This window comes from Triturus cristatus, chromosome 4_1 (assembly GCF_964204655.1).
Source record: "Triturus cristatus chromosome 4_1, aTriCri1.1, whole genome shotgun sequence".
Lineage (NCBI taxonomy): Eukaryota > Metazoa > Chordata > Amphibia > Caudata > Salamandridae > Triturus > Triturus cristatus.
The window spans coordinates 391,246,280-391,263,025 of record NC_140585.1 but is presented as its reverse complement, the minus strand read 5'-3'; positions in this window follow the sequence as shown (position 1 = coordinate 391,263,025).

Here is a 16,746-nt window from a genome sequence, read left to right as displayed (position 1 = left end):
TGCACACTACTCTTTGGCGTTACATATTTCCCAACTCTCATATTTTTTACCTGGTATCAAAGACTTACCACAATGGGTTCAAATAGAACGACATCTTCTATCCTCAGAATCGAATCTTACTCCTTTGTATGGTAGTGGTACTAGTCGTCTCGTCCCGAAAAACCCGATATTATCTATCATGCATAAATCCTGGCAGAGAAGTCACAGGTTGTTAGGCTCCAATCCGAGAATTCATATCAAGGCTCCCCTATGGAATAACTCGGGTATTCGTATCAATGGTCGTATGTTATCCTGGCCTGGGTGGCGAGCTGCAGGTATCCTTTATCCGGATCAACTTCTGCATGATGGGGATTTTAAGCCATTCTCTCAGCTCAGGGTAGAATTTGATCTTCCTCTACATCACTCTTCTAAATACCTTCAGCTTCAGCAATGTTTGAAGACCCATATGGGGTCATCACCGTGGCTACTGCAAGACTCTCCTATATTATCCTATTTGCACATTTGGGGGAAATTTAAAGGTGTTACTTCTGGTATATACAAAATCTTTTCATCTCATCTTTTTTCTAAATCCCTTTCACATGATCTTCAGCGTAAATGGCAATCTCGCCTCTCAATTTCCTTCTCTGATACTGAATGGGATTTGATTCTAGAGAATTTAAACAAGGGAGCTCGTGAATCAAGGCTCAAATTGTGTCTTTTCAAAATACTGCATGATTGGCATTGGTCCCCAGTCAAATTACACTAAGCTGGTCTTCTCTCTCATTCTAACTGCTGGAGATGTGCCAATTCAGGTTGTGATATTACTCATATCATTTGTGAATGTCCTAGTATCCAATCTTATTGGACTTACATTGGTACTACTTTGAATTCCACTATGCCCCTAAAATTGCCACTCACGCCAACTAACATTCTCTTGCATGATTTACGTCACTCCCCAAAGCTCTCGAAACCACAACTCCGCCTTTTTCATACCTCACTTGCTACTGCCAAAATATGTATACTGCATCATTGGAAATCATCTTTACCTCCCTCGCAGGAAGATTGGTTGGTGGCAATGATGCAAACAGCCTCCCATGAACGCACGATTTATAACCTTCAGGACCAAGCTGACGTTTTTCTCCGAATTTGGTCTCCATTTCTTAAATCAAATACTGCTGAATCCCCTGCTTCCACTTTTACCCAAGCACATTAATCCCCTTTTACCCTCTTTTGTCCTTTGTTTATCTCTTTTCCTTGTCTTTTTTTTTTATCCTTTGTTTCATCCGTTGATGCGTTCTTCTGTCTCTATCTAATTACTTTTTCTTCGTTCTATTCATTTATATTTTCTGCACTTTCATTTTCTAGATTTTCCCCCTTTCTCTTTTTCTTATAGGTTATTTATTTATTATGTATCATTCTATGTTTTGATCTAATTGTTACTTCAACTAGTATTTATTTATTTAAATGCATATTTATATCGTATTTATTCACCAGTACCCTGTTTCTCTCAACATGGATTTATTTTCTCTTTATTTATTGTTATTTATGCTCTGATGTATTAGTCTTATAAAACTCAATAAAAAATTTCAACACAAAAAAAACTTAAAGGAGGGGTGCACGGGGTCCCCCTTGCAGGGCTGTTTTTAACCACAGCCTCCTCTACGGGGCTTTATTTAAATATTGGAGGGGGCGCATGGTACTCCCTCCATTGGCCTCATGGAACATCTGGGGACCACCACCTCCCCGGGGCCTTTCTTCTAAAAACACAGATGGGGCCACGCATGGCCTCCTCCTGGGGCTGTATTATGCCCCAGTGTCCGCCACCTCCCTGTGGCAATACTGAATAACATACTTCCAGGGGGGGCAGGGAAATAGCAAAAATTCCACTCCCTGCACGCGGGAGCAGTTTGACAGCTCCCACTTGCTGGTAGTGGAGTTTGTGTTTGGTCTCACTTGGCAGAAGATGTCACAGCTTCCGGCAAGCAAAAGTAAGCTGCTATCGCCTGAGGATGAGCACATCAGGAGATAGCAGGAGCGGGACCTTTGGGTGGTGGTCCCTAGGGCCATTATTGGCTCCAGGAGGGGGTCCGCATGACCCCCTTCCTTTGACTTTCACAGGCCATCCCCGTGGTGTTCCCCAGGTCCATATATGGCCCCCGTATGCAGGTCTCCTCCCGGTACTTAAAATTGTATTCGCCCCATGGAGGTGGTGGTCCCTGGTGTGTTATTCAATGTTCAATCAACAAAAAAGGGGACTGTGGGGCTTTTTATAGAGGTCCAGCATAAGTGCCCAGTCAGATCCTACTATCTAAAGGTATGCAGTTCCTCTTGTTGTAGTGCCTAGGCCCAAGCCACCCTTGTTCGTAGTTGCAAACTCAGTGGTATTTGGTGTGAGAAAGAGAGTGGGGGAATTCCTTCTTTCGGAACTAGGGTCCTCACACACCCAGCGAGCTATGTGTCATGCTTCATGATATGGACCTGCTCCTCATTGGGTCGGCGCTGCAATACCCACCGGGCACCCGTAAAGGGGCTCTTTAGCAGAGATCTTTTGTTCCTCGCCGTATGATGCAGTGGGGGTGTGTGGCCTGTACTGTGTAGATATAGTGGGGTATGTACCGACCGCTAGATGCGATAGGTTCAGGGATACTTGCGAGATCCATGAATATTTCCGCAAAAATCATTTGAAAGCTTTTTTCCATGACACACCCCATGTGGACACAGGAGACTCAGGTCTACGGAACCCCTCAACCTTCACCCCTAGCAACGGGATGGTGCCCCCTGAAATACTAACTTTTGAGAAGGCGGTACTTACGGACTTGGCGGGGATCCCTATTGGTAACCCTTTCCATAATCTATCCAGTGCTAAAGAAACAGCAGCACGGTCATTGGCAGAAGACGTCAGTATAACCATAAAGCAAGCTGACAAGGGAGGGGCCACGGTGATCCAATCAACCTCCGACTACGATCATGAGTGTAGACACCAACTAGGTAACACTAGGCACTATACTCTGATCCCTCGAGATCCCACTGCCAGACTCACAACAGAAATCTGTAGCATGGTCTTTGAGGCTTTGACCAATGGGTGGATTTCCCCCCAAAAAAGCTGATTTCCTCTTAACAAAGAATCCAAGAATGCCTTATTTCTACACACTCCCTAAAATCCACAAGGGCACAACACTGGTTGTAGTGTAGTTCCTATATCCCTGATAGGCTCTGCGCATTGGAATAATATACACTATAGATTTGACATAGGACTGAGGTCAGTATGTCTCTATCTAGTACATTAAACTTAATTACTTGTGTGTGCCAGCTAACTCAGAGGTCACTAGAAACTTCTCGAATACAGAAGAAGGGATTTGTTTCTGACAACCGCATGAACATGACAACTTTGTTTCCCTTAGAGTCGGAACAATCTAAGAAACGTGGAAACAATAGATAACAGTTTCACTCAGTCAATCGTGCATGCTTCGTTTCTACAGAGTTGCATAGAAATAGAGAGACGGGTGTTTCAATAAAAAGGGTTTATTGAACAGTCTTATTTCTCGAGCAAGAGATATGAACTGCTACAATCGTAAGACAGGCTGCGAAGTGCAATATGTACAGAGTTAGCAGTAAGGTAAAATATAACTGCAATAGCATGGTTTGTAGCTATGACATATATTTATTAAAATACATACATAAATAACACAGGCTAAAAGGTGAATACTCTGATGCTTCTAAATAGTTCTACCCCAGTGTACCTAACCTAAGTGTAGTACGAGGTAAGAAGTAGGTGCTGTTTTCTAAAGTATAGCTAACACTAGCTATAGTTTTAGTTTTGCCAAGAGTTGCCAAAAGTTTCTCTAAGTTCTAGTCTGCTCCATACCTTAGAATGTGCGAGGTTGGAATCTCTTTCCGGGACACAATATCTATCACCCCGCAAGGGGAGTCAGAAACACTGGAGCTGGATTCTCTGCGAAGAGGATGACAGCGTCTGGTCAGTGCATCAGGCTGGAACTCGATCTCCTCCCGAACTCGCCACGGCGAACCGCAAGTAGGCAGTTGAGCTGGATCGTGCCGGAACCATGGCTTGCCAGGGCAAGTGCAGGTATAGTTATACCTTGAAGGTGTTTAGGAATGCATGTATTGACGTAAAAGTCGGGCATCGGAACGTCATGAATGAACCCCTAAGGAATTGATGTTCATGCATCCTAAATGAGTTCTTGGAGAAATCAATATCCAAGCAAAGGAAATTCCTAAAGGCTTAAGAGTCCGGTTTTCCAAGAACTCGTTGTGACGTGGATGGACGGATGTAGGAGACCATGCCTGTATTTGGTTAGTATGGATAATGCCTAAATAAGGGCTGGATTTTCTATGCCTAAATAAGGGCAATGTGGATTGTACCTATATAAAGGCATAAATCAGGAAACCTATATGCAGAATCTAAATCTACACACAACACCCACTCCAGTTTCGTATGAACGACATTACTAAATCCTAAACATATTAAACATGTCTAAAAGAGAATATCGCATGATAATCGAAAACATGCTAAAACATATCTAAAAAGCATATGTCCTAAAAATGCATTACAAACCCATTGCTATGCATAAGGTGCTGTACATATTAAAAGCAATGTTTCATTCTAAGCATATGCGTGTATTTGAAAAACGCCAACAAGAATGAATCATAAATATATACATTTGATGAAATGGCTCGGTAATACAGAAGAAAAAGGGCCGAAACCATTTCATATCAGGTTAACACAAATCAGTTGTTGATGTGACAAGGTGACATAATGTCCCTGGAAGATTTTCAAAGAATTCTGTTCTCTATGAATAGTTCTACTATGAGCAGATTACTGTGCCAAAAAATGCAAAAAAAATACAGATTTGGAAAAAAAAAATAATCATAGGAAAAAATTTCCAGAGTTAGTCCCTTGTCTGAAAAGAATGAAGGCCAAATTCAGAGCCTCTTTGAAACACTGTGTGCCTGAATCAAAAGTCAGTGTGTGGGCCTGGAGAAAACATGAAATCTTCTAATCCTATAGACAAAACGTCGTCTACCGTTGTAGGTGAAAGTTGGAATATCTCGTTTAGAAGATTAACTGCACATAGATGTGAACTTTCGCCTTCAGCATCAGCAATGTTCGAATCGGATGTTACCTGCGTGCCTGTTGTTTCTTCTCATACCTCAGTAGTAGCAATTTGCATCTGTGAGATCTCAATAAATGCCGTCATAAGGATTGGTAGCCGCTGGGGACAACACAGAGCATGGGCCGTTACTGGGTCCAGCAGAGTATCGATATCTGTAAGCATGACTGATGAGAGTGTTAGACAGATGTCTAGCACGCATTCTTCACCGCAGAGCAGGCAGCGTAGAACAGGTAAGATGCAATCTGGCCAGATAGGTCTGAATGACAGAAACCATGTGGTGTTTAATTCTTGTAGACGAGGTAAACACAAAATGTGGACGATGCGCTCACGACACTTCATCTCCAAGAGAGCTCTCTCTATGGTGCTGGGAGTGACGCTGGTGATTTGGCTTGCCATATCGTAGCAGTAGGAGCAAAAATAGGATCCCTGCAACGAGTGCTAAAAGGAGCGGCAGTCCGCCAAACACAGAGTGCACGAAGTTTGGAAAAATTCCGAGGACTGCTTGAAAAGGTGCTAACAGTCCTGCACACACGTCCTTAAATACATGTATAATACCGCTCGTATCAGAAATGTTTAAGATACGACCTAACATTTCCGAGAAATGTACCTGGCAGTTTGTATACAAAAGGGTATGTATCTCCGCAGAAGTCCTTGCGACTTGGAGATCATAGGTTTCTCTGGCCGAGGTCAGTGGCATTGTTTTCTGTAAAAGAATGGCTTTCATTCTGCTTAGAGTATCAATTCGTATAGAAGAGATGTTCAGTGAAGGCCATAAAGGTGACTCCCTGACTGTGTCTATTTGTGGAAACAAGACTTGCATACAGCAAGTGACCCTGCATGTAACCGTAACTAGATATGGAATACCTGGCAACATGCCACAGCAGCTGTGATCATTCAACATAATGTAACTCCCATTAGAAAGTTGGCCAAATTGGATTAATCTGCAGCCGGTGAACCTTGCAGGTGACAGGATAAGTTTGTAGTGGAACCATCACAGACCCCGTGTAAGTTAATACCCTGACAAAGGAGAGAACCGCTTAGTGTGTGTTCACAGTTTTCACCGCTAAGAAACACTTCAGGTTCCCCACTCCAACATCTATGTGTGTAAGGTAAATCCCAGGATGTCTTGATGTATTCTTTACCCAACCTTTCATATTTGCCTACTGGTATATGTTTTAGGCAATATTGAAAATGGAAAGTTGTAACAGGCAGAGTAATTTTACCATGTATAATCCACTCAGTAGCTGGTTTTTCTGCCACTGTGAATGATAACTTTTCCAGTTTTTCAATGCTCAGCATAGTGTAGTCTGCTCCCCTTTGTTCCAGACTGATCTTTTTATCAGTGAGATTGAATTCTGAAAACAGTGACGTAGTGTTGATTAAACGCCAAGGCACACAGCCTGCACGCAAGTTTTGTAGCGTCTAGCCTAATAGCATGATAGAACGTAGCTGAGACTGACCATGTTGCAACATGATGTCTATGACAGAAGACACAATGATGTCCAATGACTATATTCTGGACGACAGAGTCGTTAACCCATTGTCTACTACAGAGAGAGTTTTCTCTAAATTAATACAATCAATTTCTCGTATTCGTTCTGCAGTCTCAGCTTGGGTAACCTTCCATGCTTCATTATAAGCAGCATAGATAACGGCATATATGAAACGTTTTTGACACAGTTTTCTTGGTCCTAGCAAGAATTCCCTAAGGTCTGCACCTTCTTGAAGTAAAGTTAAGTGTTGTTTAACATCCTTCAGTGTAGCTTTCTGTAGCCAGTCAAGGCAGAGTTTCCCTACACTGTATGTTGTTACTACCCCTGGATGCTGTCTTTGAACATAGCGTGGGTCTGGCCTATTGATAGTGAAACCCTGTGTTTTATTCAGAAATCGATCTTGACAGTTGTTTGTGTCTGTGGGCCAGAGCAACCATTTTTTCCATTCTGGATCTGATCTGTTGTGATGCAAAATAATATGTACGCTGACCTCCCCCCGTGTAGTGCTATTGCTTGCAGGTATAGATATGGCCGGTGTGTTCATGTCTTTGATCTTGGCTAATCCAAGGCAAGACGTTTGCTGGACAGTGTCATTCAAAAACATAATTTACTCAGGGAGGATACAGGCCCTAAACAAAGCTTCTACCCCCTGTACCTGCCAATCTTTTGTACCCCAGACAGTCTTTGTCTCAATGTTGTCTTTCAAAAAGTTGAAACCCTGTCTAGACAGTAGGGCAATAAAGGCTGCAGAATAAATTTGTTTCGTATTGGTTAACATATTTTTCATTCCTGTTTTGTTCACATTTTTAAAGTAAAACGTGGCCGGATTAGACAAATTGTAGCCTGAAAAATATGGAAACTTCATTGCAAAAGTTTTTGAGCTACCCTTTGGAGGTGTAGGACAATGTTCCCATTGATTATACATAAATACATTTCTAGGTGTTACAGATTTATGCAAGAAATGATGAACATAGTGGTTATAACAATACATTTGTTCATAGTCTGATGAACCCTCTAAATATTCATGATTCGGGAATACAGTAGACATCTCTACCATCATGTATAGGAACGGCTGTGATGTTCACTGCTGACAAGTCTCTTGGTTCACGATGGGATGATTTGTGTGGCTGGAGAAGTAAGTTCACTCTTTTACTTGCTGTGTCCATTTGAATATATCTTCCATTGATCAGCATACTCAGAGTTATTACAAGAGCTAACCATAGTAGAAAGAAGAATATTCCCAAAATAATCCATAGTTTAATCCATGGTGAAACCAGATAAGTCTTTTTCAGGAGATGAAAAAAGTCTGTAGCGTGTTCTTTGAAAGATCTTTGTGCTGGCGTCGTTTCAGGTTCACTGGGATCCTCAGAAAATGTATCAAAGTTCATGAAATAGCCAGAGGCAGTTCTGTCAATGGTTTTAATTGCATCAGGATTTGTTGAATTCGCTGGAACCAGATGATCACTTGTTACTTCGTTGTAGACATGTGTATCAGGAAAAACTGTTATTTGGGTCTCAAGAGGTATACGTTCCATGGCATTGTTGCTTAGTCCTTTATTTCTCACTGTAGAATCTTCAAAGGTGATGAGTCTCTCAGTTTGAACCTCTTGGATTGTAGCCAGTGGAGTGCGTCTGCTACATTGGCGGAGTCCACTTGGCCTACTGCTTAGTATCGGCCACATAGTGTGGTTTGATCAATGGACACAAATCTTTTCTCCTTTTTACCAGCAAGGGGCGGCAAAAGTACTGTTCTTGATCCGTGGATTGCTAGGACAGGTACTGGTTGTCTGTAAGAAGGCACAAATTCCTTCTTGTCCGCGATCTTTTCTCTGACTAGATCACCAAGCTTTGGGATCCAGACAGGCCTTGCTTGAACGGCCGTTTTTAGGTCTCGCCTATGCAGCGCTTGCGCTGTCTCGTTGAGACATGCAGTATACACTATAGTGTGGAAGCTTTGTGGAAGCTCCACCCACTCTCCGCCCATCATTTTCATTGGATTGTGTCTTAAATGCAGCCTTGAGATTGGTTGTAGGCGTGTTAGTCCCTCCTTATGATGGACATGTCTTCAATTGTGTCCTTCCACGGCTATTGGCCCCTTTACTCCACAGACTACTTTCTTCTGTACCTTCCCCCTCCCTCCCAATGTCTGATGCCTTCTCGCGCCCTCCCTTTTCCCGAGTCCTATTGCAGGGCCAATGCTTGTTTTAACAGAAAGCAAGAAACTGCTGTACTGACTAAAGCTGTTTGTTTTAACAGTTGACTCCCTGGAGTATCGCAGTGGAACAATCAGTGATGCGCACACAATCCCTGCCTTTCAATTTTCAGGGCAGTGCGTCTCTTCGGCATTGCTGTATTGTAGCATGCAGTTTACAGTGCCCCGGGGGCACAAGCAGGGACCGACTACAGTGCGCCTGTATTAGCACGTAGTCTGCGGTGCCCCCGGGGCACAAGCAGGCATCCACTTCGGTGTGCTTTTCTTCTGGTAAACGGGGACACGAAAAGAGCGAGTACGGCAGACATGGACACTAGTAAGGCTTTTATTTAAGCTATGTGGTCAGTCGAATTGTGTCTCCCTAGCTTGCAGCTCGATATGCATGTATTAAATATCGGTATTCAATAACATTGCCTTCTCGCGCCCTCCCTTTTCCCGAGTCCTATTGCAGGGCCAATGCTTGTTTTAACAGAAAGCAAGAAACTGCTGTACCGACTAAAGCTGTTTGTTTTAACAGTTGACTCCCTGGAGTATCGCAGTGGAACAATCAGTGATGCACACGCAATCCCTGCCTTTCGATTTTCAGGGCAGTGCGTCTCTTCGGCATTACTGTATTGTAGCATGCAGTTAACAGTACCCCGGGGGCACAAGCAGGGACCAACTACAGTGCTCCTGTATTAGCACGTAGTCTGCGGTGCCCCCGGGGCACAAGCAGGCATCCACTTCGGTGTGCTTTTCCTCTGGTAAACGGGAACACAAAAAGAGCGAGTACGGCAGACATGGACACTAGTATAGGGTGACCAGATTCTCAAAACAAAAATCGGGGACAGGTCATAGACATAGAAGTAGGACTTCGGTTTGTAGTAACCATCGACATAAAAGTATGACTATTTGACAGCTGTCATAGACATAGAAAAAGGACTACAATGACAGCTCCCTCCACAGACCGAGATGAAGCATTACAGACAATAAATCTGCGGTCTTTTATTGGCACCCCTCTCCTTTACACAGCAGCATTAGTATTTTTTATTACATTTACACTTTTAAGGACTATAGCATATATTTGCCAAAAATCAATAAAACATCACAGGCTAGCAAACGCCAGCTTTACTAGCTTTATCAATGCTCGTTTCTATAGCTGCGCGTCAGCATCACGTAAAGTACAACTCACCAATGTTGCTTAGTTGCTCATGACAGAAAAGCATGGGTGGTAAACTGCGGATTGCTAAATTGCCAAAGGGCAACCATGGACCAATGTAAAAACTAACACTTCTCTCCAGGTATTACTGCCTTAGGGTCTTAAGGGTCGCAAAGGCTGGCCGACCACACAGTCCTCCCACATTTGCGTGGTCACTGCTGGGATGTCATGTTACCTTACTGGGGTATATATAGTGCACTCTAGCCATTGGTATCATCTCATAGCGCAATAGTGTGAAGACCTGAGCAAAAAGCTCGAGCAGCGCTGCTCGCCTCTTCCACAGGTGTTAAGTCCTTTCCAGCTAAACAGTTTGCCATGATCTGAAAGGTCAGTCAAAAGGTCAAAAGGTCAAGTCATAGCTTTGATATGGAGAACACAGAGCATGCATCAATTGGTTATGAATAAAACATGCAATGAGCAATGCATTAATCCTTGCACGTTATGCATAAGGGCTACTGAAAAGTTTGTATGGCTATGAATACAAGCTACAGGACGAAGAAATATTGTTTTATCCAAAGTAGAAACTTTGGCTGGCACGATGACGTAGGTGGCGCTGCGTGTAAAATGTCTCCCTTCAAAGGATTTCCCTTCTTGCTACAGCGCTCCCTTCAGTGACGACACATGCCGTTAACAGTGCAAAGAGAGCATGCGCGCGCATGCTCAACCAGAACAATGAAAAACAGGGACATTTCTGTGTTTAACCTGGACACTGTTTGAAAACAGGGACATTTGAGTCACTTGGAGAAAAGTGTCGGGACACGGGGACACTTCTCCAAAAACGGGGACCGTCCTGGGAAAACGGGGACGTCTGGTCACCCTACACTAGTAAGGCTTTTATTAAAGCTATGTGGTCAGTCGAATTGTGTCTCCCTAGCCTGCAGCTCGATATGCATGTATTAAATATCGGTATTCAATAACATATCTGGGTTCAATAAAGTTTTTTTTTTCATAGTGTTCGGCCCTTGTATTAACTTTTAGAATGAATTGGTCCTCTAGAAGGGCAAAACTCATTTTGGGGGGTACATCAGGTTCAGCAGACGGGGACTGGCGGCGACAAAGCATCAAACGCTCTGGTAAATATGAAATGTGAAGAGCAGAGCGATGCTTCCAAGTTCACCCCTGAACACGAAGAGCAGCGTGGTCCAGGGTAGGAGCAGCTCTGAGACGGCTCTGGCACTGCTCAGCATCAGAGGGACAAAAGCAGGCTCCCCGCTAAAGCGAGCTGTGGCTCTCTGGGAGCAAGATGAGCCCTGTGCGCTTCCCAGTCACTCAATGCACACTGTGCATCTGAAGAGCTGCCACCAATTAGCTTAACCCTAAAAAATAAAGCAGCTTCCCGTTTTTTATGTGCAGTCTTTTAGAACACCAAAAAACAATGAATGTATTTTTTCCAGTGCTGACTTCCGAAAGAGCCTCTGTGTAAAGAGATCACACAATTTTAAACGTATTTGTCACACGCTATCAGAATAAGCAGTAGGGTGATTTGCATATGATAAACAACCTGCTCCCTGGCAGAGAGTATGGCAGTTTGCTTGTGTTGTATTCCGTGTGTTGTCCACTGTACTGCTCTCGTGCCTTGCAATCAGCTGGGCTTTCTAGAACCCCCAGCTGACAGTTAATTATTTCATTTGCCAGCGGAGCCCGACCTCTGCGGTCGCCGCCCTTGCGTTCTCTCCATTCTTTCAACCTGTGTTGGTCTACAATAAATATAAATTTGACTGCACCTTTCCTGCATCCGTTTTCGTCTTTACAGTTTATGTCTTCAGTGAGCCTGGCAGTATTGCAAAACAGTAGTTTGTGCTGACCTTTCGGACTCAAGCTACTAGCTACACCTTCCTGATGAGGCCCAGCATGCCAAAACCAGTTTGTTCAGTTTGGGTCACGACTTGCACTATTCCTTTTGTGGCAGAAGAGGTGCCACAAGGCTGGCTGAAGCCAATTTAGGATTGATTTTGTTCCTATTTGGAGACGACATCGCCAGCAGGTCGAGCTGAACTGCTTCTAATTTGGGCAGGGCCAAGGCGGAGGTGCATAACGTTGGCCCTTGTCTGTTGTGGTACATTGAGCTAAAAATATGGACTGGAATGTGGCTGACTGCCTAAGAATAATTTAAGGTTTCCATTCATAACCTTTTTTTTTCAGTTTCTCATAATATATATATTATGTACACGTATGTCACACTTCTTACCTGCAACATTTGACTTTTGAAAATCACATGTGACGTACGCTTTCAATCGCTCAAAGCTTAAGTTTGGTTTATACCAAGAAAAACATTTGCCATCGGTGATCATTAAAAGACGCTAGTGTGTCTGTGTTTTAAACCGATGCCTTTTATTCACTCTGAGAGGAAACTGACAGCTGTTTATGACATTCAGTCAACAATTTTTTTATTAAATCAGCATCACAGAACATATTTACGGTTAGAATAATAAATACAAAGATGTCGAAATCATAGGCTTACAGGGGGCGCAGGACTAACTGGATTTCGGAATATAAAATAGGGATTTGTATTGATTACATTTACATAGTGAGAATAATGTGCATCGTATGTTATCTTAAAATTGTGAGTGATAGATGATTTAAGAGCATCTTAGATTTGTAAGTCAACCTCAGCCCATACTTCAGTATTACAAGAGGTTTCAGTCGCACAATAAAGAGAGTTTTCAGGGCTTTTATTTAGAAAGAAATATATGGCAACACATGGTAGACAAGCAATCAGTATGCCAGTAAAAGCTTTAAATTGTAATGTTTAAAAACCACGTAAGTCTCCTATTCATAATATGCATTTGCCAGAAATAGTCAAGAGCCATTATAGTGTTGACTCAACATAGTAAGGAAGAGGGTCTGTACAAAGAGGGATGGGAATTTTTCGTATAAACATGACTTAATGTTCCCTGTTTTGCTGAGTATATCTTACAACAAACCATGATTCATGAATATAAATGCCTTAACACATTTTTTATTTAAATACCCTTATCTTCATATTACCTGCCGTTCAGTACCTCTACCATGTTGGTTCTGTTGTACGCTGTGCCTGCTGTCTCAAACGGCGTCTGCGTCAGAGGTTGCTTGCAGTACTTGGAATACACTAACCCCCGGCTAGCTTTTCAGTCTTAAGAGATAATTTGGGACAACTTTAAGACTGATTTGCAGATGGTGGGTCCTCTTCTCTAATGCCACAAATTAGTAAAGAAATATTGTATGAAAATTTACCTAGAGTGCCTACTTTAGATTATTTCAGGTTTATTTGTATTTGTGTTTCTCAATAAGTCACCTAGACAGATGCGCCAAAAACAGTTTAGATGATGCATACATTTACAGCAGTGTACTAAGGAGAAGGTTATTACATTGGCCGCCATGTCATAATATGCACTAGTCTAGGCAGCAATGGTAATAGGTTCATATAATGAATTACTTCATCCTTGTTATTTAAACTTTTCAACATGCAGTATTTTCTTTTCGCCTCAGTTGTCCCCTTTTTTCAGATTCGTTTAATCTACACTTCATTTTCCTCCTTTCTCTAACATGCTTTCTGTTCCATTTCCTTTCCTCTTTCATTTCTTTGGTAGGTAAAAAACACTGTCATTTACAATGCCAATACCTCTAACTTTCCCAAATGCGAGACCAATTTGCATTGCAAATGCTTGTTTCCTCAGTGATGGTTGGCTTCAGGAGCATGTTGCTCTATTTTGTTCTCAGTTCATTTAAGTCCTGTAAAACAGCCAAACGATATTTGATGTCAAATGTCTTATTTTCCACCACTGTGCCTCGCATATCAAGGTCCGGTACCAACATTCTAGTTCCAAATAGAACTACATACGGAGTGACTCCCCCTAGAGAACCTCTTGCCAAGTTGTTAAGTGCACGCTTGACCCCATAAAGGTATTTGAACCACCCATCACCCGAACCTAATACCCTAGCTGTTATAGACTACTTTATGTCCCGTTATTTTTTTATCACAACAGAATTTTCCTCAGGATGGAATGGAGAAGAATACCGCAATGCTACGCCCAAACTGGCCATGGCTTCTTTGTAACCTCCAGAGCTAAACGCAGGAGCCTGGTCAGAATGTTATGTGCCAATTGCGTATGTGCTGATAAAGACTCACAGATATTTTATAACGGTTCGAGCGTCAGCAGAGCGCTGAGGCCACATCCATAGGAACCTAGAACACGAATCCACTGCGACCATGATATATTTATAGTTACCATTCCTTTGTAAGGGACCGCAGTGGTCCAGGTAAACACATGCTAATGTTTTATCTGAAATTAACAGGGGCGTCTGCGCAGGACATTTCACAGTAGAGACTTTCATCTTCTGGCATATTTCACATTCCAAAACATAATTCCTGGTCTGTTTCCTAATGCCTGGCCACCAGTATCTCTGTTTTAATAACAATACTGAGGCAGAAACACCTGCATGAGCAGAGGCGATCCCTTCATGTGCTGCTAGGATTAGTCCTAATCTATGTTCCATGTTTGGAATTATCCTATTCCCCACTCCAGGAATTTGAGCAAACGGAACATTGTTTGCATCAATTATATATGAGTGGAAATGTTTTAGGTAACGCTGCACCGCTGCCATTGCTTGAAGCATTGACAGCCAGTAATATTTTACTGTCTATTTTCGTTTTTGAATGAGTTTTTGCAGCTACGGAAGCTGTTTGCACAGCTCCTTCCGCGGCTTCATCAGCCAATGAATTCCCTTCAACGTGAACGCCATCACGTTGATGATTCAGCGTGTGTATCACGTGAGTGTTTTGTAGTCCGTTTCACAACTGAACTACCTGTTCCCAAAGCATCTTATGCTTGATTGTGCCACCTTTTGCATCTTTGAAACCATTTTGAAGCCAATTCTGTAAATATTCATTGTAAGATTGAACACTGTAAAAAGAATCGCACACTATGAGTGTGGGGAATTCGCGATCCGTATTTTCAAGTGCCATCTTGAATGCTTGTAGTTCAGCTCGCTGAGCCGTACAATCTCCTAGAGATTGCTATTTGTGACCATTGTTCTGAATTTGCCATCGCGCATACGACCTTTAACGATCGCGCATACTGCACTGTAAACTTGTTTACTCACCGTAGCGGGTTGTACAGATCCGTCAGTGTAAATTATGAATTCGTACTGATCAAGAGGGAAAATTTCAGTAGGCAGAGGACATTTGTGTTCGTATTGCAGGAATGCTTGTGTTTTTAAATAAGGATCAAAAACATATTCAACATCAGTTGCAGCAAGAGAATTAACCCATTGTATCTATCTTGGATGTAAAGCTTTTGTATTCGGAATGCTCGCTTTAGTAACTGCCTCCAAGGCTGGTACAGGAGTCACAACCATTATTCATTTTCCCTGTGCTAGGGCTCTTTCTTTTGCTACAGCGGTTTGAACTGCTGTCAGAATCTTTTCTGTAGAAGTGAATTTCATTTCTGCTTGTATATACAAGTGTGATTTGTATGCAATGGGTACTTTTTCACCTTCGTTAAAAGTTAAGTAGGTGAATCTGCATTGACCTGGAATGATTCGAATCACTAAGTTGCGTACGGTTACGCGTGTTTGCAAGTGTTTAGTTGCTAACATGTCTGTTTGAAGTGAACGCAGAATTTCTGTGTGTCCTTGTGTCCATGTTGTGGCTTTGAAATCAGGTTTGATTAATTCGTAGAGAGGTTTAACCCTCTCTGCGTAGTTTAGAATGTATGTTCTTCCAAAATTCTGGAAACCTAGAATCGACTGTAAATTCTTCAGCGTTTTTGGAGGTTGGAGCAGTGCACACTTTTCTAAAAAGTTGGCTGCCAGGCTTTTGCCTTCACTTGAAAGTTCATATCCTAGGAAAAGGACGTTGAGATGGGCAATTCTGGACTTTTTAAAGTTGAATTTGTAACCCTCAGAGGCGAAGCCCAGTATAATGGTGTGAACCCTGTTCAAGTTTCTGTCCAGGTCATCGTCTTTCAGATAGATATCATCGACATATGACAATGCCTCATCATCATAAATTTGTAGTAACTCTGTTACTCTTGCTGAGAATAACCCCGGGCTGTTTTTGAACCCCTATGGTAGTCGACAAAATTGACGCTGTGAAGAACCAGAACCTTTTGGACCTGGCGGCGCAGGGTACGCCTTAATCTCCTGGGTTCTCCTGCTTAGCTACACAGAGACACGGGGACACTCTGTCGGCATAAAATATTAGATTTATTAGCTGCAGCTAGTACAGTTGTCCCAGAAGTACACGAAGTAGGTTCTCAGGAGACTGCCACTTCACTCCGTGGCGCACAAACTTTTATAGCACATATGTAAAGTATACATTAACCAAATACACACCCAGAACATATAAGAAAGAGCCAATAAGAAAAGTTGGAAAACAGGACAGCACCAATAGGAAAGGTTTGAAAACAAAGTATCAGATGGCTCGAAGAAGCCTTTCCTCCAACTGTGTTTGTCAACCTCCCCACAAGCTAATTCATTAACTGATCTGCAACTAACTTGCAGGTGGCGAGATACATTTGTGTGTGTTGGAGGACAGTTGTGAAACGAGAGAATGCTAGCAGAGGACAGCGAAGGCCAGATGATAAGATAAAGTCAGAGGAGAATAGTGTGAACCAACAGATAGTTGAGACGGGGATTAGAAAAACCAGACAGGGATTAGTGTACTCGGCCAATCCTAACACCAGCTTTGCAAATAGAGACAGAAGGCTTACTTTGACACGAAGCTGCAGAAAAAGCAGAAAAAGACTT